A 22,575-nucleotide genomic window follows, 5' to 3' on the forward strand; every position below is an offset into this window, starting at 1 on the left:
ATGTACCTCCATGATAATCTTCAAAGCAGCATTTCAATTGTCTAATGCAATTTCTAGTTCTTTAAGTTGGATGGTTGTCTCTACTACAAGGTGTACCATGCCTTCCAATGTAGAAAGATTAGGATCTTTCTTCAAAACATTCTCTATATAGGCCATATCTTTATGCAAAACTTCCATGTGTGGGGTGATTGTAGACTGGATATGTATTAATTTGGCCTTGATATTAGCCTCATCTCCTGTGAGTACAGCTAATTCCTTTTGAGTGTGAAGTGTTGAAGCAAAATTCTTCTCACTCTGAGTTGAATCCTTTGGTAGCTGTGTGCTAGATACCTTGAGGTTCCTTTCCAAGCTAGAGATCCTCTAGCTTGTTTCTTGTGTGAAATATGAAGAATCACACAATTTGGAGTACAATGAGAATATTTTCTCAAGTACTACTTTCACCTTTTCAACCTTTTTAGCCAGTTCAACTTGAGATAGTGATATTTCACCAGATATTTTCTCATTGACCTTCATTTGGAATTTCTTTTCAAACCATTCAAGTAATTTGACATTACTATCTACGTCTTCATTTTGTACCTGGTCCACTATGTTGGATAGTTTCTCCATGATGGGATTTGTCTCATCAGGTACTGGAAAGCTGAATGCATCAAGAGAGATGTATTTGATTTCAATCAGTACTTGCCTTTGCCTATACTCATTCCTAAATATTTATTGCTTCTTCCTCCTCTCCAGTGCCTCTTGTACTTTATTGATTTGTGCTATGTTCATTTTTTTATAGTCATAGCTTGGTATGACTATCACCTCATCAAGTGCAGGGTCTCCATAGTGAAGTACCCTTGCTACCTTGGTAGAGCTAGAACCTAGTGCTAATATTTATAGTGGCACTACATCAGTGCTCAAAGGCTTAGTAGGAGTCCCTATAGTAGAAAAATTCACCAACATTTGTATTGCCTCTTGTTCTTTCTCCTTAGGGGTCATCTCCTCTTCCTTGTCTTCTTTAGTTATGCATTGATCAATTATATTGACCAGAGGAGGTGCACCTTGACTCTATGTTGTAGGATTAGAGGTATCCTTCTATCCTATTTTCTCCTTTGCTTGCTCCTTGGCAATTGAAGTTACTATTATTGTGGAATTAACCTTAGTAGATGCATCATGTGCTTGTTGTTCTTGTGGTTGTCCACTTGTAGCTATTGGATTTGGTGAAGGTGGTTCTTGTGGATTCACCTTCTCCTTAGTAATATCAACTACTACCTTTTTTAGTTCCTCTACACTCATAGAACTAGTATGGTACATAATATTGCATGTAATGTTGTCTAGTGAAGGATATTTTTGAGATCCTCTATAGTTAGTGGGTTAATGCTCTAACCAGAGGTGTCAGGAACATCCTTCACAATTATTGTTTCTATAGATGTAGGTGTAGCATGTGGAGGACTAGATGGTGGAAATTGTGTGTCTTGGACACTCTATTCCTATTGCTACTTCTCAACTATTGCCTCATCACCTTTCTGTGTTTCCTTTTCTATTGTTACTTCTTCCTTTTATTTCTCTTCTTCTTCCTCCTTTTCATTTTCCTCTTCCTCTTCATCATTATTTCTAACCTCAAAGGGATCTTCTTGTCCTTTCTTTACTGTTTGAAGGCTAGAAATAACTTTCCACATAAAGGTGGACTTCTTCACAACATCCTCAATCTTATTTTGTAGAATGTTGAAGGCTTTGTATTTGGGTGCAAACTTGCTCCCATGTTTCTTGCTAGCCTTGCTTATTTGACCTTTAGTGAGGTCAAGCATTACATGACCCAAAGTTGGCTCCCTTATTTCTTTCTCTATTTTTAGGCAATAATGCCATTTATTTTCCACAATTGTATATATCTCCTTGGGCATGGTGTTATCTAGTTCAAGTGGAGTATTCTTGAACTTGCCCATCATAGTGTAGATTTATTCTTCCACTATGTTTTTCTACTCTCTACTTATTGAAATTAATAGTTTTCAATCCAGTCAAATCTGCATTTTCCCTAATATTGCCACAAATATTTTCTAAGTTAGATTTAGTTGTATGACTTGCCACTCTAAATTTTTCATTATCATCTGACTCTATCCTCTCCTCATCTAACTCTAGAGGTGCCACATATTTTCTTCTCTTTTTCTATGCTATCCCTTCCTACTCTATGGCTTTCTTCTTTTCCTATTCTTTTTCCACCTTAGTTTTTGCCCTTGTATATGCCTTTGTGGTAGGTTTGGATGAGCTTGGCTTAGCCTTCTTTTTCTCTTTAGGTTGTGCTACTAGATGTTTCTACCTCTTTTTGTGTTGTGCTTTGGTTGCTTCTTTTTCTTTCTTGGCACCTTCTTCTTCCTTAGCATCCTCACCCATTCCTTGGGTTAATTCTAGTGGTCCTTGCCCCTGTTCCTCTTCATCTTCTTCTTCATATTTTTCTTCCTCTGGCTCAGCTACCCCTTCTCCAAATTTAGCTTTGAGCTTCTTCACAAGTTTTTGTTTTTTCTTTAATGTAGAATTTTTCTTTAACTCCATATCTACTTTGGATCTCACCACATCATATGTGCCAAAATATGGTGCACTCTTACCTACTTCCTCTGCAAGTAGAGCTATTATGGTTGTATATGCCTCATCAATGTTAATTTCATAACCAAGAGGTCTAAGCCAAATAACCCTTGGTATGGTTGCTTGAATGTAGGTGTAGTCAATGTCAACAAGAAATAAAATGTCATTTGTATGCTACTCTATTAATGAAATAGGTATCCTCGGTCTCTGTTTCATAGAATTCTTGAAATCTTCAAAATAACTAATCATAAGTGTCTCAAAATTTGCCCCCATTTGTTCAATATATTCATTCACTTGGGCTACTATGACCTGTTTGTTTTCCAGATAAGTTTTCTAGAAGATGGGAATTCATTCTATACATAGAAAAATATACAAATCAAAATTGCACCAAATTTACATTGGGCTCCCTTAGTTCTCCTTATAGCTCCTAAATTTTTATTGATTTTTTGCAGTTGTAGTTCAGCTAGATCATAAGTATGATCATTTTTAACTAGTTTTTTGCCAACATCTACTGCAATGCATGGTACATTGTTGAGTCTGCCAGATTGGTAAATCTTGTGGAAAATGACTCTAATAGAAAAATCAACAAGAGGATCTTGAATGGTATGTATGATCATTCCTCTCTTGTTCAATTTGGCTCCTCTATTCTTCTCAATGGCTTCTTTGGAGTTACTCCTTAAGGTTTTGGGCTGATCTAGGGTTGGATACCCTGTTAGCCTATGAACAATCCTTTTTGATATCTTGACTGGGCCATCTTCTAACCACAAACTTCCATCATGAATCCTACTCAACACAATTCTAATCCATTTAGTTTTGAAAATAGTAGGGAATTCTAGGGCACTAAGTTAAGCCCTTCCTCTCAACTATTTGAAACTCTTCCTTCAAGACTTTGTTTTCACACAATTTATCATATGCTTCCCTGATCTCCATATCTCAATGGCTCCTATCTTATAGTTATAAAATCTCCTAACATCTTGCACCATTACTTCCTTAGGAGGAATTATAGATAGGGCTCTGGATGGGTCATTTTTGTAGGCAACTTCGAGAATAGGTCAAAAATTAGGTTGCTTAACTTCATTTGACACTAATTGAACTTCAAACGACCTTCTCTTTTCCTTTGTTGAACTTTGAGTTGGGTGCCTTTGACCTTGTTGGGCAATTTTTGCTGATATGACCAGTCTTCAAACAACTCAAGCATGTAGTTTGGCTCAACCATCTATTTTAGTTTCCATTGAAATGTGTTCTTATGCAGTTTTCAGGGATGTATCCATATTCCTGGCAACAATGATAGCTATGCCTAGTGTTGTAGTCCCAATTGTAGTGATGTCCATGATTGTTTGACCTTATTGGCTGATTAGGTGTCCACATAGGCTTTGATCTACATTCAAAAGATATATTTCCATACTTCTTGCAATTTTAGTAGTGACCTTCAAATCTTGGTGTTCTGATGCTTCAAGTCCTACAGTTATGTGCTTGATGTCCTTTCTTGTTGCACTTATGAGAGTGACCCATGTTCTTAGATTTTTCATGTTGATGGGCATTATTAATCTTATATACATTAGAGGTATGTTCCTTTTTACCACAAAAATGATAAGTAGGTTTAGTGTTCTTACCTTTTTCACTTCTTTCTTCTACAGTCTTGGATGACTCTCCTTTTTTAGTGCAGGTGTATCCTAGTCCTAAAGTATCATCGCTAGCTCTTGGTGATTTTAGAAGTTGTTCAAAGTACTTGATAGCCTCATTGGGTTTGTTGAAGCTCCCTAAAATCTCCTTCTCTCTTTTGAGGTCATTTTGCAGTTGTTTATTTTGCATCTTCAGTGTGGAGATCTCAATGTCCTTGACATTCAGTTCATGATGTGTATTCATCATCTGACTTAGGGTGTCTAGCTGCATGTTGGAAATTCTTGCAAGTTCAATTGACTTTTCCTCCAATCTATTGGCAAGGTTTCTCTTGTCTTCTTCTAAAATAGCCTTATCTTCAATGGCTCTTTTCTTTTGTTCAGTCACTTCACAAAGCATCATGGCTTGAGATTCTTGTTCAAGCTTAAGAGTTTTGATCTCTTCTGCTTGGGTTGTATTCTTCTCCATTAGGCTTGCTATTTCTTCATCAAACTCTTTGGAATATCCATTTGCAAATACTTTTGAGGTGTCAAACTCCTTGTATTGTGTATCATTCTCATATATGGCAATCTCTCTTCTTCTCTTTAAGGATTTCATCAATTCTTCCCTAGCTTCTTCCAAAGTATGTAGAACGAGTGGTATATCAATCACTTCATTTTCTATGATCTTCCCAAGTTTGTAGACTTCCATTTCTAGATTTTTTCTCCAATTTGTAAGGCTTATACTTGTGATAACTTAGCTTTGATACCAATTGTGAATTTTTAAGTGGTAAGATTTACTTCTGAGAGGGGGGGTGAATTAGAAGTAAAAGTATTTAACCTCTAAAGCTTAACTAATATTATTCACATGCATCTAAAATCTCTAATAAACATTAAAGTAAAGACATGCATGAAAATAGATAACACAAGATTTGGTTACCTAGAAACCCTCCAAAATGAGAAGGTAAAACTGGGGTGGAGATGGCACCCACAAATTATCACAGCAGCAATATGTACCTAGTTAAGGTTACAAATTTTGACCATCAACAATGGTCCACCCTATGAAAGGCCTATCATGTTAAAGGATTTACACCCTTTTAAAAGTTACCTATCTAAAGGGTTTACAAACACTCACTTGGAATGTTACCCTACTAAAGGATTTATAGCCCTGTTAAGGATCTACAATATAGCTATTAAGCCAACCTATCATCATAGTATTTCCATTCTCCTAATACAATGGTTAGAAAGCATAGTAGAATGTCTTGACCTGATAACTTACAATCTTCAATTGTTGATTCCAGATCCTTGTTCTGCTCAATCTAATCTGATCCTTCCTGATCTAATAACTCTCTATTCATAGTACTAATGTTATATTCTGATCAACTTGATTTTGCTCTGCTACTATTTCCTCTAAATCCTTACACCCCTTAAAACTTTGCTAACATTCTTTCATGCATTCCCATATGACTTCCTCTTGACTCCATCTTTATAAACTATGGGGTATCAACCTCCTTTTAAAGGCTTCAAGGACTTAGGGTAAGGTATGAATCCACGATTGATATTCATCCTTTTTTTCTACTCAAATATTTACACTTTTTCTATTGCTTGCATGTTGATTACATAGGGAATGTAGAAGATTCGATCTTATCTTTTAGATCCTTTGAGATTCATATTAAGTCAGCTCAAAAATAGTTTACATCTAAGTTTGTGAATGCACAAACTCATATGTTGATTTTGTGTTACTCATCACTTTTTGTTCACTGATGCTCGGCACATATAGGATTTATGTCTCACTTGGCATCTATAGTAACTCTGTCTCGCTCGACATCTATACTTTTCTTGGCACCTATAGTGACTCGGCACTTGAAACTTGCTTGGCACATAAAGTTTCTTGGCACCTATTAGATTTCTAGATCAGCATCTATATCATACTTGGCATCAACTTAGAATTTTCTTTAGTGTGTTGACATTCAATTGTCAAAACCAAATTTGAGACCAATAATCTCCCCCTTCGACATGAGTGTCAAAAACACTTAACTAAACATTATGAATCTGATCTCTATGAGTATAATACACATCCTATTTGGCATATGTAGAAAACTTTAAAAACTTGTTCACAATTTTGTAGAAGACTATATACCTTAAAAACTTGTAACTCCCCCTAAGCTGATGTGCCATTTTTGTATCCAAAATTCCTTATGCTAAATTTGTCTGATGTTGTTTAATCCAATGCTCTTTATCTTTTCCTTGTCATTCCTTTCCTTCTCTAATTTGTTTCTACTCTATGTCCACTATGTATCTGCTCCCCCTTTCACACATCTCCTTGTAGTTTTTGTATCCTTTTGGTTGTATCTCTTTATTTCTCCTCAAGACTCAAAAGTTTATTATCTTCCCCTTTGAGTATCTCCCCCTTTTGGGTAGCTCCCCTTTTATTATCTACCTCATAATGTATTTTTCCCTAATTATTATATATTCTCCTCCTTTTTGACACTTATGTCAAAGGGTTCTAAGAATGAATTGAATACTTATCCAAAAAGGATTTATCTACCTCCATGATAATCTTCAGAGTAGCATCCCAATTGTCTAATGCAATTTCTAGTGCTTTGAGCTGGATGGTTGTCTCTATTGCAAGGTGTACCAAGCCTTCCAATGTAGAAAGATTAGGATCTTTCTTCAAAAAATTCTCAATATAGGCCATTTATTTATGCAAAACTTCCATGTGTGGGGTGATTGCAGACTGGATCTATATTAATTTGGCCTTGGTATTAATGTCATCTACTATGAGTATAGCTAATTCCTTTTGAGTGTGAAGCATTGTAGCAAAATGCTTCTCACTTTGAGCTAGATCCTTTGATAGTTGTTTTCTAGATACCCTTACATTCCTTTCTAAGGTCAATATCCTCTGGCTTGTTTCTTGTGTGAAATATGAAGAATCACACAATTTGGAGTACAATGAGAATATGTTCTCAAGTACTATTTTCACCTTTTCAACCTTTTTAGCCAGTTCAACTTGAGATAGTGTTATTTCACTAGATATTCTCTCATTAACCTTCATCTAGAATTTCTTTTTAGACCATTCAAGTAATTTTACATTAGTGTCTAGGTCTTCATTTTGTACCTGGTCCACTATGTTGGATAGTTGCTCCATGATGAGCATTGTCTCATCAGGTACTGGCAAGTTGAATGCATCAAGAAAGATGTATTTTATTTCAATTAGTGTATGCCTTTTCCAATACTCATTTTTGAGTATTTCTTACTTCTTCTTCCTCTCCAGTCCCTCTTGCACTTCATTGATTTGTGCTATGTTCATTGTTTTATAGTCATGGCTTGGTATGACTATCTCCTCATCAAGTACAGGGTCTCCATAGTGAAGTACCCTTGCTACCTTGGTAAAGCTTGAGCCTAGTGCTAATATGTGTAGTGGTACTACATCACTACTTAGTTGCTTAGTAGGAGTCCCAGTAGTACAAAAATTCACCAACATTTGTATTGCCTCTTGTTCTTTCTCCATAGGGGTCTTATCCCTCTTCCTTGTCTTCTTTAGTTCTACCCTAATCAATTATAGTGATCAGACAAGGTGCAAATTGACTCTGTATTGTAGGATCAGAGGTATCCTTCTATCCTATTTTCTCTTTTTCTTGCTCCTCAATAGTTGAAGTTAATGTTACTATAGAATCAACCTTAGCAGATGCATCATGTGTTGGTTGTTCTTGTGGTTGTCCACTTGTAGTTGTTGGAGTTTGTCACGGTGGTTCTTGTGGATTCACCTTCTCCTTGGTAATCTCAGCTACTACCTTTTGTAGTTCATCTACACTCACCATAATTGGATTGGTACATAATTGTGCTTGTAATGTTGTCTGGTGAAGGATCTTTTTGAGATCCTCTATAGTTAGTGAGTTAATGTTCTAATCAGAGGTGTCAAGAACATCTTTCACAATTATTGTTTCTATAGATGTAGTTGTAGCATGTAGGGACTAGATGGTGGCAATTATGTGTCTTAGACACTTTGTTCCTATTGCTTCTTCTCATTTATTGCCTCATTACCTTTATGTGTTTCCTTCTCCACTATTACTTCTTCCTTTTCTTTCTCTCCTTCTTCCTCCTTTTCATTTTCCTCTTCTTCTTCATCCTTATTTCTTCCCTCAAAGGGATCTTCTTGTCCTTCCTTTATTGTTTGATGGCCACAAATCACTTTCCACATAAGGGTTGACTTCTTCACAACATCCTCAATCTTATTTTGCAAAATGTTGAAGGCTTTGTATTTGGATGCAAACTTGCTCCCATGTTTCTTGCTAGCCTTGCTTATTTGACCTTTAGTGAGGTTAAGCATTACATGAGCCAAAGTTGGCTCCCTTATTTCTTTCTCCATTTTTAGGCAATAATGCCATTTATTTTCTACAATTGTATATAGCTCCTTGGGCATGGTATTATCTAGTTCAAGTGGAGTATTCTTGAACTTGGCCATCATAGTGTAGATTGATTCTTCCACTAAGTTTTGCTCCTCTCTACTTAACTTATTGAAATCAATAGTTTTCAATCCATTAAAATTTGCATTATCCCTAATATTGTCACAAATATTTTCTAACTTGGATTTAGTTGTATGACTTACCACTCTACATTGTTCATTATCATCTGACTCTATCCTCTCCTCATCTGACTCTAGAGGTGCCACATATTTTCTCCTCTTTTTTTGTGTTGGCCCTTCATACTTTGTGGCTTTCTTCTTTTCCTATTCTTTTCCCACCTTAGTTTTTTCCCTTGTATTTTCCCTTGTGGTAGGTTTGGTTGGGCTTTTCTTAGCCTTCTTTTTCTCTTTAGGCTACACTACTAGTTATTTATCAGCTTTCCTCTTTTTGGGTTGTGCTTTGGGTGTTTCTTTTTCTTACTTAGCACCATCTTCCTTAGCATCCTCATCCATTCCTTGGGTTAATTCTAGTAGCCCTTGCCCCCATTCCTCTTCATCTTCTTCTTCCTCTGCCTCAATTGCCCCTGCTCCAAATTTAGCTTTCAGCTTCTTCACTAGTTTTTCCTTTTTCTTTAATTTAGAAGCTATCTAAAACTCCATATCTACTTTGGATCTCACCACATCAAATGTGCCAAAATTTGGTGCACTCTTATCTACTTCCTTTGAAAGTAGAGCTATTATGGCTGCAGATGCCTCATCTATGTTAATTTCATAAACAAGAGGTCTAAGCCACCTAACCCTTGGTATGGTTGCTTGAATGTAGGCATAATCAATGTCAACAAGAAAGAAAATGTCATTTGTATGCTTCTCTACTAATGAAACATGTATCTTTTGTCTCTGTTTCATAGAATTCTTGAAATCTTCAAAATAACTAGTCATAAGTGTCTCAAAATTTTCCCCCATTTATTCAATATATTCATTCACCTGGGCTACTGTGGGCCTTTTTGTTTTCCAACTAACTTTTCTAGAAGATGGGAATTCATTCTATACATTGAAAAATATACAAATCAAAATTGCACCAAATTTACATTGGGCTCCTTTAGTTCTCCTTATAGCTCCTAGATTTTCATTGATTTGTTGCAGTTGTAATTTAGCTAGATCATAAGTATGATCCTTTTTAACTAGTTTGTAGCCAACATCTACAGCAATGCATGGTACACTATTGAGTCTGCTAAATTGGTAAAACTTGTGGGAAATGACTCTAACAGCAAAATCAACAAGAGGATCCTAAATGGTATCTATGGTCATGCCTCTCTTGTTCCATTTGGTTCCTCTATTCTTCTCAATGGCTTCTTTGGAGTTACTCCTTAAGGTTTTGGGCTAATCTAGGGTTGGATACCTTGTTAGCTTATGAACAATCCTTTTTGATATCTTGACTGGGCCGTCTTCTAACCACAAACTTCCATCATGAATCCTACTGAACACAATTCTAATCCATTTAGTTTTGAAAATAGTAGGGAATTCTAGGGCACGAGTTAAGCCCTTCCTCTCAACAATTTTAAACTCTTCCTTCAAGACTTTGTTTTCACACAATTTATCATATGCTTCCCTAATCTCCATATCTTCAATGGCTCCTATCTTATAGCTAGGTCATTTTTGTAGGCAACTTCAGGAATAGGTCAAAAATCAGGTTGCTTAACTTCATTTGACACTAATTGAACTTCAAACGAATCTTTCTCATAAGGTTTCCTAGAACTAGAGGCCATTTCTTTGAACTAGGGTTTAAACACGAAAAAAAATTGAAACTACATAGCTCTACACTATTATAAATACCTTGGAATCAAAGAATTTGTGTTGAATCTTTGTAGAAATCTACTCAAATGCTCGAAATTCTACTTGGAAATCATTTTGCACTCTTCTCCATATTTTATCTTTGTTTGCAATGGTGAAAAATAATTGAAAATGTGAAGATATACCCTAATTTCATAGCATTTAATGCTTAGTGCATTTACAGCTGTCCACTTGGCTCTTTAAGAAATTCTTCTTTACTCAACTTCCATTTTCTTTTTAACACTCAACATACACTAAAGTTTCCCTTACTCAGCTTCAACTAAAATTTCCCTTCACTCGGCATCCACTACTAACTTAGTTGCAACTAATCATTTAGCTTCTATTGACTTTGGAAAATAACTCAACATGTAATAGATCTTTTACTCAGCTTCTAAAGGCAACTCAGGAACACTTGTAAAAATTTTAACTTTGCATCTCTATTCATGTTGATCTATCATTTTCAATACTTACTTGTCTTGGAACTTATGTTTGATAAAACTTTATATATCAGTTCCACATACCTTATTTTTTTTACTTGGATGAAGTGTGACCACTTTACCCTGCTACTTCCATCTTTCTTCTTCCATGTTTTGTTCAATTTCCCCTCTAATGTGTTCAACATCTACTCTTTTCCTTTTTTGAACTCTGAGTTAGGTGCCTTTGATCTTGTTGGGAAATTTGTGCTGATATGACTAGTCTCCAAACAACTAAAGCATGTAGTTTAGCTCAACCATCTATTGTATTTTCCACTAAAATGTGTCCTTATGTAGTTTTTAGGGATGTGTCCATATTCCTAACAATAGTGATAGCTATGCTTGGTGTTGTAGTCCCAATTGTTGTGATGTCCATGATTGTTTGACCTTGTTGGCTAATTAGGTGTCCACATAGGCTTTGATTTGCATTCAAAATATCTATGTCCATACTTCTTGTAATTGTCACAGTGACCTTCAAATCTTGGTGTTTTGATGGTTCTAGTCCTGCAGTCATGTGCTCGATGTCCTTGCTTGTTGCACTTATGAAAGTGACCCATGTTCTTAGGTTTGTCATGTTGATGGGCATTCTTACTCCTGTATATAGTAGAGGTATGTTCCTTTTTACCACAAAAATGACAAGTAGGTTTAGTGTTCTTACCCTTGTCACTTCTTTCTTCTATTGTCTTGGATGGATTTGTTTTAGTTCTAGTGTATCCTATTCTTGAAGTATCATTGTTGGCTTTTGGTGATTTCAAAAATTGTTCAAAGTACTTGATAGACTCATTGGGTTTGTTGAAGCTCTCTACAATCTCCTTCTCTCTTTTCAGGTCATTTTGCAGTTGTTCATTTTTCATCTTTAGTGTGGAGATCTCAATGTCCTTGACATTTAGTTCATGATGTGCATTCATCATCTAACTCAAGGTGTCTAGCTGCATGTTGGAAATTCTTGCAAGTTCAATTGACTTTTCCTCCAATCTATTGGCAAGATTTCTCTTGTCTTCTTCTAACATAGCCTTATCTTCAATGGCTCTTTTCTTCTATTCAGTCACTTCACAAAGCATCATGGCTTGAGATTCTTGTTCAAGCTTGAAAGTTCTAATCTCTTCTACTTGGGCTCTATTCTTCTCCATTAGGTCTACTATTACTACATCAAACTCTTTGGAAGATCCATTTACAAATACTTTTGATATGTCAATCTCCTTGTATTGTGTATCATTCTTAGCTATGGCAATCTCTCTTCTTCTCTTTAAGGATTTCCTCAATTCTTCCCTGGCTTATTCCAAAATCTATAGAGCGAGTTGTATATCAATCAGCTAGTTTTCTATAATCTTCCCAAGTTTTTAGGCTTCCATTTCTAGATATTTTTATCCAAGTTGTAAGGCTTCTACATGTGAGAGCTTAGCTCTGATACCAATTGTGAATTTTCAAGTGGGAAGATTTACTTATAAGGGGTAAAAGTATTTAACCTCTAAAAGTTTTAACTAATATTATTCACATGAATCTAACATCTCTTATAAAAATGAAAGTAAAGACATGCATGAAAATAGATAACACAAGATTTGGTTACCCAGAAACCCTCCAAAATGAGAAGGTAAAACTGGGGTGGGGATGACACCCACAAATTGTCACTGCAGCAATATGTAACTGGTTAAGGTTACAAAGTTTGACCATCAACAATGGTTTTCCCTATGAAAGGCTTGCCCTCTTAAAGGCTGTACACCCTATTAAAAGTGACTTGTCTAAAGGATCTACAAACACTCACTTGGAATGTTACCCTATTAAAGGATTTACAACCCTATTGAGGATCTACAATATAGTTGTTAAGCCAACCTATCATCATAGGATTTCCATTCTCCTAATACAATGGTTAGAAAGTATAGTAGAATGTCTTGACCTAATAACTTACAATCTTCAATTGCTAATTCCAAATCCTTATTCTGCTCAATCTAATCTAATCCTTCTTGATTTGATAACTCTATGTTCATAGTACTGATGCTTTGTTTTGATCAACTTGATTCTACAATGTTGCTCTTTCCTCTAAATCCTTACACCCCTTAAAACTTTGCTATAATTCTTTCATGCATTCCTATATGACTTCCTCTCAACTCCATTATAAATTATGGGGTATCAACCTCCTTTTAAAGGCTTTGAGGACTTAGGATTAGGTATGAATCCATGATCGATATTCATCCATTTTTTCCACTCAAATCTTTACACTTTTCCTATTGGTTGCATGTTGATTACATAGGGAATGTAAAAGATTTGATCTTATATTTTAGATCCTTTGAGATTCATCTTAATTTAGCTCAAAAATGGTTTACATCTGAGTTTGTGAAGGCACAAACTCATATGTTGATTCTATGTTTCTCAACACTTACTGTTCACTGATGCTCGGCACATATAAGACTTCTATCTCACTCAACATCTATAGTAACTCTGTCTCACTCGGCTTCTATTCTTTTCTTGGCACCTATAGTTCACTCAGCACCTATAGTGACTCTGCACTTGAAACTTGCTCGATGCCTATTGGATTTCTGGCTCGGCACATACTATAGCTCAGTATCTATATCATACTCAGCATCAACTTAGAATTTTCTTAAGTGTGTTGACACTCAATTGTCAAAACCAAATCTGAGACCAACAATGAGCTTTATCTTCTTTGAATCAACTTGATAGATCTTCAAAGTAGTTTAGTTGATACATTAGTAATATGTACTCTAGTAAGAATCAGGTAGGGGAATGACCCATATCTTTCCTCTTAGATACAAAAATAAATCCTTAGGTAATGGTTTGCTAAATATGTCAGTAGCCTACTCCTTTATGTTCACATATTCTAATTAATCTAACCTCTTTAACTTGAACTAATTCTCTTATAAAATGATACTTGATTGCAATGTGTTTTTTCTTGGTCTGCATTACTAGATTTTTAGATATATTGATTGCACTTGTATTATCACAATAGATAACCACTAGATCCTTGATTTCTTCATTCATTACTGATAATAGTTGCTTGATCCACATTATTTTGGAGCATTAACTGCTATTGTAACATATTTTTCTTCTGTTGTAGTCTAAGAGATACAATTTTGCTTCTTATTTGTCCAAGATACTAACCTCTTTCCTAGAAAGAATGTTCCTCCACTGGTGCTCTTCCTTTCATCAATTCTTACAGCCCAATCAACATCAATAACAAATTTCAAATCAAATTTTCATCCTTTCTTTTACCATAGACCGTAGTCTTGAGTGCATTTTAGATATCTCATAATTATTTCACTTTCCATCATATGATTTTCTTTGGGATTTGAAGAGAATATTGCAACTATACCAACTACTAATGTAATATCAGGTCTTGTATGAACAACATACAGAAGTTTCCCAATCATAGATCTATAGGTAGTATGATTTACCTCTTAGGAATCATCATTCTTTGATAGCTTATGTCTAGTAGACATAGGTGTTCCAACTAGTTTGGAATCTTCCCTTCCAAAGGTCTTCAATATCTCCTTGACATATTTTTACTAAGTAATGTAAATTTCATCCTTCATTTAATGAACTTGTAAACAAACAATGTATTTTATTTCTCCAAAAATTGACATTTCAGATTCTTCCCTTATTTCTTCAGAGAATGACTTACATAAGTCATCATGACCTATAAGTAGGTTACCATCCACAAATATTTTTGCTAAAAAAATCTTGTTATATGGTCCCTCTTTAATATACAAACTGTTGATATCATTGGTTCTCTGAAAACCAATCTTTACCAAATATCCATGAAATCTCTCATATCATGCTCTATGAGCTTGATTCAAACAATACAAAGCTTTTTGTAACTTACAGACCATGTCTTTTTTATTTGGATCAATGAAATGTTCAAGTTGATCAATAAACTCTTCCAAAGTTCCATTCAAGAAAGTTGATTTTACATCCATTTGATACAATTTGAATCTTTAAATATAGCATATGCAAGTAGTGTTATGACTCCTTCAAGTCTAGAAATAGGAGCAAATGTTTCTCCATAGCCTATGCCTTCTTCTTGAGCATATCCTTTGTACACTAGCCTTGGCTTTTTCCTTGATACTTTACAATGTTCATTCAATTTTCTTCTGAATACCCACTTTGTACCAATTACATTTTCGTCCTTGGGTCTAGGAACAAGACTCCAAGCATTGGTCCTTTCAATTTTCTCAATCTCTTTATTCATTGCCTCTACCCAACTTTTACTATTCAATGCATCTTTAATATTTCTAGGTTCAAATTCAATAAGAAAACATGTACCTTTTAGTTTGTTCGTTGTCATTATGCCTCTTGTCTAATATCCAATTATTCGCTCAAGTTCATGATGCCTTCTGACATATCTAGTAAGTACAAGTATCTTACTTCTAGATTCTAGATTGGATTCACTTAGTTAACCATACTCAAAGGTTCTATGAATTTTCAAATTTTTCTTTGTTTTTGTTGTCTGAGACATGGTTCCCACAGACTATGACTTGGGTTCCTCTATGTGACACTCAGTTCAAACTATCTCCAACTCGGGTTTCATTGGCTACAAATCAATTAACACTAGATGTAACATGGTTGACACTCTAGACTTGGGTGACTCGGGTGGGTTAATCTACTAAATGTTGGGTAAAGTATCAAGCTCAAAGAAAACAAAGTTTCTATAATCCTTGAGTTTCGTGCTTCTTTATTTTTCATTCTTTTCTACAAATTCATCATTTTTTTACATGTGTACTTTCTATAACCTTGTGAATAGCAAGATTCAAACATTTATATGCTTTTCTCTTGTTAGAGTATCCTAGGAAAATTCCTTCATCACTTTTCACATCAAACTTTCCTTTCCTTGACTCTTTTAGGATACAAAATTTTCTTCCAAATACTTTGAAATAAAAAATATTAGGTTTTAGCCAAACAATAATTCATAACATGCTTGATTTGTACCTCTCTTTAGTTGAACTTTGTTCAAGGTATGAACTGTTGTGCTAATTACTTCCTTCTAGTATTTGGTTGCAACATTTTTCTCTGTCATCATTGTTCTTGAACAATCCTTGATGGATCTATTTCTTCTTTCTATTATGTCATTCAGCTAAGGTGTACCAAGTGTTGATACATGTCTTTTGATTCCTCTCTCATTGTAGAATTCATTTAATTCATTAGAGATTAATTCTCCTCCTCTATCTAATCTTAGGCATTTTAACTTCTTACCTATTTCTGTCTCAACTCTAGCCAGATACCACTTGAATTTTTGAAAACCTTTAGATTTATCCTTCAAGTACATTACTGTCATTATCCTAGAATAATCATCAACAAAAAATGAAGAATTTGTTTCTAGTGTATCTCTCTATACCTATTGCTCCACAAAGATCTGTATGAATGACTTATGGGGCTTGTTTAGTATTGAAATTCTTACTTTTGAAGCTAGTTTTACCCATCTTTCCAATCTGACATTGTTTTCATATGGCCATTTCAGGTTTCTTCAAATTTGGAATACCTCTTACTCTTTTTTCCTAGATTATCAAAGTTTACATGATGCATCCATTTATGTCATAACCAATTTTCCTCTATATGTGCCAAGAAGTATGAACTACTATCAATTAGATCTAGAGAGAATAGATTACCTTTGTCTGATTGCCAATTCTAACTAGGTTTATTTTACCATCTAGAATCCTAGCCTTCCCATTCATGAATTCTACCTTGAATCCAATGTTGTTTAATTGTGTCACACTTAGAAGATTATATCTCAATCCTTCAATCTAGTAGGCATTATCACATTTGATTCTATCAGTCAATGCAATGTAACCTTTTCCCTTCGCATAACATGGTTCATTATTTCCATATTTAACACTTCCACCATCATAGTGCTCCAAGTGTTCAAACTTAGTTTTATCACCTATCATGTGATGAGAACAACCAATATTTATTATCCATGTGTCATTCTTACTAATATGAGAAATAAGTGTCATCTTTTCATTATCCTCATCATTTTATTCATCTTTAATAGCAATATATGCCATGTCATCTTCATCATCACTATCAAAGTCTTTAGCAATATAACAAGATTTATTTACCTTTGTCTTTATAGTCTTTGTAGCTCTTGAAATATTTCTTCCCTCTAAACTTGTTGGAGTTTTCGTCATCTTTACTTTCCTTATTTGGAAACCTTGTAGCAATGTAACCAACTTCTTCACAAGAAAAACAAATCAATGGAATTTTTCCTTTATATTTACCTTTGTCATTTGGTAACCTTCTTGCAAGTAGGGCTTCAATCTTCAAGATCATCATTAGATTCTTCTTCTTCTTCACTGTCAGACCATTTTCCCTTTGAGTTTCCTTACTTTCTACCAAGATTTAGTTTGGATTTGAATTTTGATTCTATGTTGTGAGATCCAGGAAGATAGTTATCAAAGTTATCCAACTCAAAAGTTGTTAAAGTTCCTACTAGTGCATCCAAAGTTATATCACTTTTGGGATCACATCTCATCTCTTGAATAGGTGAAACTCTAATTGCATAAATAGGAAGAAGAGTTCTTAATACCTTGCTGACTATTGTTTCATCTTTAATTTTTCCTCCTAAGCTCTAATTGCACTTACACTTGCTTTGATTCTCTCATTGTATTTTGCAATTTTTTCATATTCTCTCATTTTATTCTGATCAAACTAGCCTCTTAGAATTTTTTCTTTGGATCTCCTCACATTTTCATCTCCTCCATAGATCTTTTTTAGCTTGTTCCAAATTTAATGAGCAGTAGGACAATCTTTGACTTCATCAAATTTAGCACAATTGATAGCAGAAGCAATGTCAATCATCATTGTGTTGTGATTCTTTTTATTAACCATCTAATCTAGATTCAAAGGATTAGGAGGTGACACATAATAATTCTCTAGGAATTTTAGGCATGTATCTCCAATGGTTTCCAAATGCAGCTTCATGAGATCCTTCCATGCTTTGAAGTTATCTTTGTTCAACTTAGGAATCACTCTTCTATAATACATCTTGATCTTTAGCTTAGGTCCTTGAAACCTTTCTTTCAAGAACCAAGAGCTTTGGTACCAATTTTTTGAAATATAAGAGGAGTAGCTAAGAGGGGAGGGGTGAATCAGTTACCACTAAAACAATTCCAAATCCCTTAGATGTCAATATAAACTTCCTTCTAACTTACAGCTTGGTTAGAACTAGATATTCACTATAACTTAGTTAACAAAGTAATCTTAAGATAATGATGTGTATTAATCTTTAGTAACTTATTTGCAGAAAGATAAAGCAATATGAAAATAACATGAACACATGAGACACCAAGATTTAATGTGGAAACACAATTTAGGAAAACTACAATGCAACCAGTTACAACTTTTTACTCTTCTAAAATGAGCTATGTTAGGAGCCAATCCTATTAAAGGTTACAAAACACATTGTAATGTGTAACCCTATTAAAGGATTTAAATCATCCTATTAGGAGTGGCCTTGTTAGAGGTCTTAAGACACTTCAATCTATAAATGCCACCTAGTTAGAGGATTTACAAAATGATGGTTAAGTTAACTCTATTAAGAGATTTCTTTAGTACTACAATTGTTCAAGAGTAAAAATGATTGACTTGATTGACAAAGCAACTGAATTTCCAATTCTAATCATTGCTCTAGCTTATCCTCTAGTTCCTCTATGATTGGAATATTCTTTGTATCTCTTTGGATACTCTTCTCTAAATCATATATCCTTATATATTCGCATCTTATCTTCTTCTCTCCGCTTTCTCATTTTTCAATCCATGTCTTGACCTTTCATATATATGAAATATAATATTAAGTCAACTTAAATACCCTTTAAAATAAATAAATAACATCCAATGAGTTGGCTTGAATAAACCAACTAATAGATAAAACTAATCTACAATAGATCAGCTAAAATTGGGTCACTTAGTTACCACTGAGTGACTTGGTGACTGACCTAACTCAGTTTACACTGAACTCCTTTGGTAACTAACCTAACTCAATTTACATAGGAATCTCTAGAATTTTCTTCTTTTGAACTTATGCTAGGTTGATACTAGAGTCTTCTGAACTTATTTCCAACTAGCATTGCTCGGTTAAAGTATAACATTTATGCAACACCAATGACAATATGCAATTGAATAATTATTATCAACACATATATTATGATCAAACATTGTAACCCTAACAGGTTAACTTTATTGTGCAACAATGAAGATTTGTGGGTTTCATCTCCACCCTAGTTTTACCTTCACCTTGAAGTGTTTTTGGGTTACCAAATCATTTGTGTTATGTGTTGAATCTTTCATGGATTTGATGCATTTCATTTTAGTGTTATAGTTTTAATGTTAGATCTAAGATATGAGATGAAATATGTGTGAGTTTAGTAATTTGGTTTTTGAAATTAAATTTTAAGATCTTGATTCAAACCCCCCCCCCCCCCCCCCACCCTCTCAGTATCTTGTAATCCTTCCAACAATTGGTATCAAAGCATAGTTCTCTTGAAAGAAACCTAATAGCTTAAGAAGATCAAATCATGGAAATGGATGAATACATGTTGGGGAAAAAAAATTGAGAACTAGATGATTAAAATCCATATCATATTGTAAAAACTTGAAGGAGAAAGAGAAGAGTTAAGGAAATCACTAACAAAAAGGAAAGAGATAGAAATACAACATAATGAAATTCAATACAAGTATACATATAAGGACTACTTGATAGTGGAATCACTAGTGATAATAGTGAAGAAATAATAGAACTATTGGAGAAGAAAAACACTCTAAGACAAGAAGTAAAAGAACTCAAGATAGAAAAGAAACTCAATCAATATTGCTATGTGAAGTAATAGAACAAAAGAAGAAAGTTGAAGAAGACAAAGCCATGACTAAAGAAGACAAAAGATAGATGGTAATTGGAATTGAGGAGAGATCATTTGAAGTACAAAATCTTACAAGAAACTAGTTGGACATGATGTATCAATTGATAGTTGCTACTCAGGAAGAAAACATAAAGGACTTGGAGATCACAAATCTAAGGTCACAAAATGAGCAACTAATAAGTGAGTTAAAGCATGAAAATGAAATTATGAAAAGAATGAACAAACCAAGTGAATTTGTCAAACACTTTGAAGAAATGATGAGATCACCTAGAAAAAAAAACACCTTTAGACTAGGATACAACAAGCACTCTTCTAAAGAAGGAGAATCATCAAAGAGTGGAGAACAAATAAATGCTAAAGGCAAACCTACATGTCATCATTTTGGTAAACTTGGACACATAGTAAACATTTTCAGAAGCAAGCATGGTATGCAAACTTCTAAACCTAAGTCTATTAGTAATTGTTCTAAATGAAAGAAGATAGGATATCAAGAACATGAATGCATATCAAAGAAAAATGATTCATTCACTACATTTTAAGGACATTGCTATAACTATCATAAATATGGACATATAGTTCATGAGTGAAAATTCAAGAAAAAGGTCAACTAGACACCTAAGAAACAAACACATGCACCAATAGGAAATTCCTATAATTAGGATTACAATACATGGTATAGTTATCACTATTGTAGATAGCATGCACACATCCCAAAGAATTGTATCAAGACACATTTCAAAGGAAATTACAAGAAGTGGTTGAATGAAGAATTAATATGTTTTAGTTATGTCAAAGTTGGACATATCAATTAAAATTGCAAAACCATATCACCAACACCAAGGAATGGAAATGACAAGGTTGAAGGAAAGAAAACATGGACAGAGATAGTAAAGATTGGAAGAAGTATAACAAACAGAGCAAAGATCACTGAATTTAATGGATTGGATGATCACACCACATCTAACTAAATTAAGAAGGTATGTAGGATTTGTATATTCAATGATATATTTTACATCATTTCCTAACATAGATGTGCTAAACATTCATATCTACATAAGTTAAGATGCATTAAGAAAAAATCTAGAAAAAGGAAGAAGAGAATCATTTGTTGTACAAAATACCGAGCATTAATGGTACAGTCTATATTGACTGAGCTTTACAGTATAGACTGAGTAATAAAGATTATTGATGTATTGACCAAATGAATTAGTGTTGGCTGAGTAAGGTAACCTTGATTGAACAAGTATGCATACTGAACTAGATGTCATACGCTGACCAAGTATGAGAGCATTTATTGCAAACCTAGAATGAAAATTTTAAGGTATTTATCGGATTTGAGCATACATTTTTATTCACCAAGTATTTTTAGAGCTTACGAGTGATTTAAAGGTGATTAAGGTGATTTAGTGACAAAGCAAGAAAATCATAGTAGAGCATTGAAAAATTTGTTAACATCTATAAATTATCCTTTTTATTGTCAAGTAAATAGTTTTTAGAAGGTATCATAGAAGATTTTTTTTTTTGAAACCCTAGTTCAAATGGCATCATCAAGAAAAATGTTGAAGGATAGAAATGCTCAAATTGTGAGGAATCACCAATGTCCACCAAATTTTAGGGGCAATATAATTGCTAAGAAGAATGAAGATGATATTGGCACCTTGTCATCAATTCTACCTAGAGTATTGGCTATTCAAGATGTAAGATCCTACTATTGAAAATAATTGATCAATTGTATATTGTCTTTGATGTTACACAAAATGGCATATCTTTAATAGGAAGTGTCTATTGAGCTCACTCAGCAATGAAGATAATTTCCAATGTCTACTGAGCATTCCAGAGGAAACCAAGTTCAAAATACAATGTCTACCAAGTTCACTCAAGCACCAAAAAGAAGTTCACAAAAGTTTAGTGTTAACCGAGCTCATTGGGTTAACAAAGGAAAGTCGGCATGGAACTAGTGTTAACCGAGATCACTTGGTTACCAAAGGAAGTTTATGAAGTTGCAGTATTCATCGAGTTCACTTGGTTAACATAGAAAAATCATTTTAAAGTTGGTTCCTACCAAGTTGGGTCAGCTAACGAAATATTTTCTTAAATCAGCATATTTAGTTTAATGAATTTATTTGTTAATTCTAGCCACCTTAAGGGGTGAATATTAAATGTTTGTAAGTATATTCAATCTGACTTGACAAAGGAAATGATATAAGTATAAGGAAAAGTTGAGGATTGAATTATAGAGAATCATGGGGTTGAAAAGATAAATCAAGGAAGTGAATTGGAAGGATAGCAAAGTATCCTTAGTTGACTAAGTTGCAAAGTTTTATCTGATCAAGAGGATCAAGTATTCAAGCTATAATAGAGATCTAAAATTAGCAATATAGTTGCATCAGCAATAAGGTCACATCATTTTCACTCTCTAATAATTGTGGGATTGTATCAAATCTCCTAACAAGGCTAGCTTAACAGTTATTTTACAAATCCTCTAACAAGGTGACATTTCTAGATTAAAGTATCTAAAGACCTCTAACAAGGCTACTCCTAATTGGGTGATTAAATCCTTTAATAGGGTCACATGTAATAATATATTTTGTAACCTTTAACAGGGTTGGCTCCTAATACAGCTCACTTCAAAGGAGTGAAAAATAGTAACTAGTTGCAATTGGTGGTTTTTCCCAAATTGGGTTTCCATGTTAAATTCTAGTGTCACTTGTGTTTGTGCTATTTCTTTTATGTGTATGCAACTAAGTTAATTAAGGTTAATCACACTTAATATCTTAAGATCTCCATGTTTAGTATTTACCAAGTTATAGTTGATATTTCAATACTTTATGAGTGATAATAAATTGGAAGTG

The sequence above is a fragment of the Cupressus sempervirens genome, chromosome 3 (genome assembly GCF_028749045.1).
Source record: "Cupressus sempervirens isolate cs-2001-9-10 chromosome 3, ASM2874904v1, whole genome shotgun sequence".
Classification (NCBI taxonomy): Eukaryota; Viridiplantae; Streptophyta; class Pinopsida; order Cupressales; family Cupressaceae; genus Cupressus; species Cupressus sempervirens.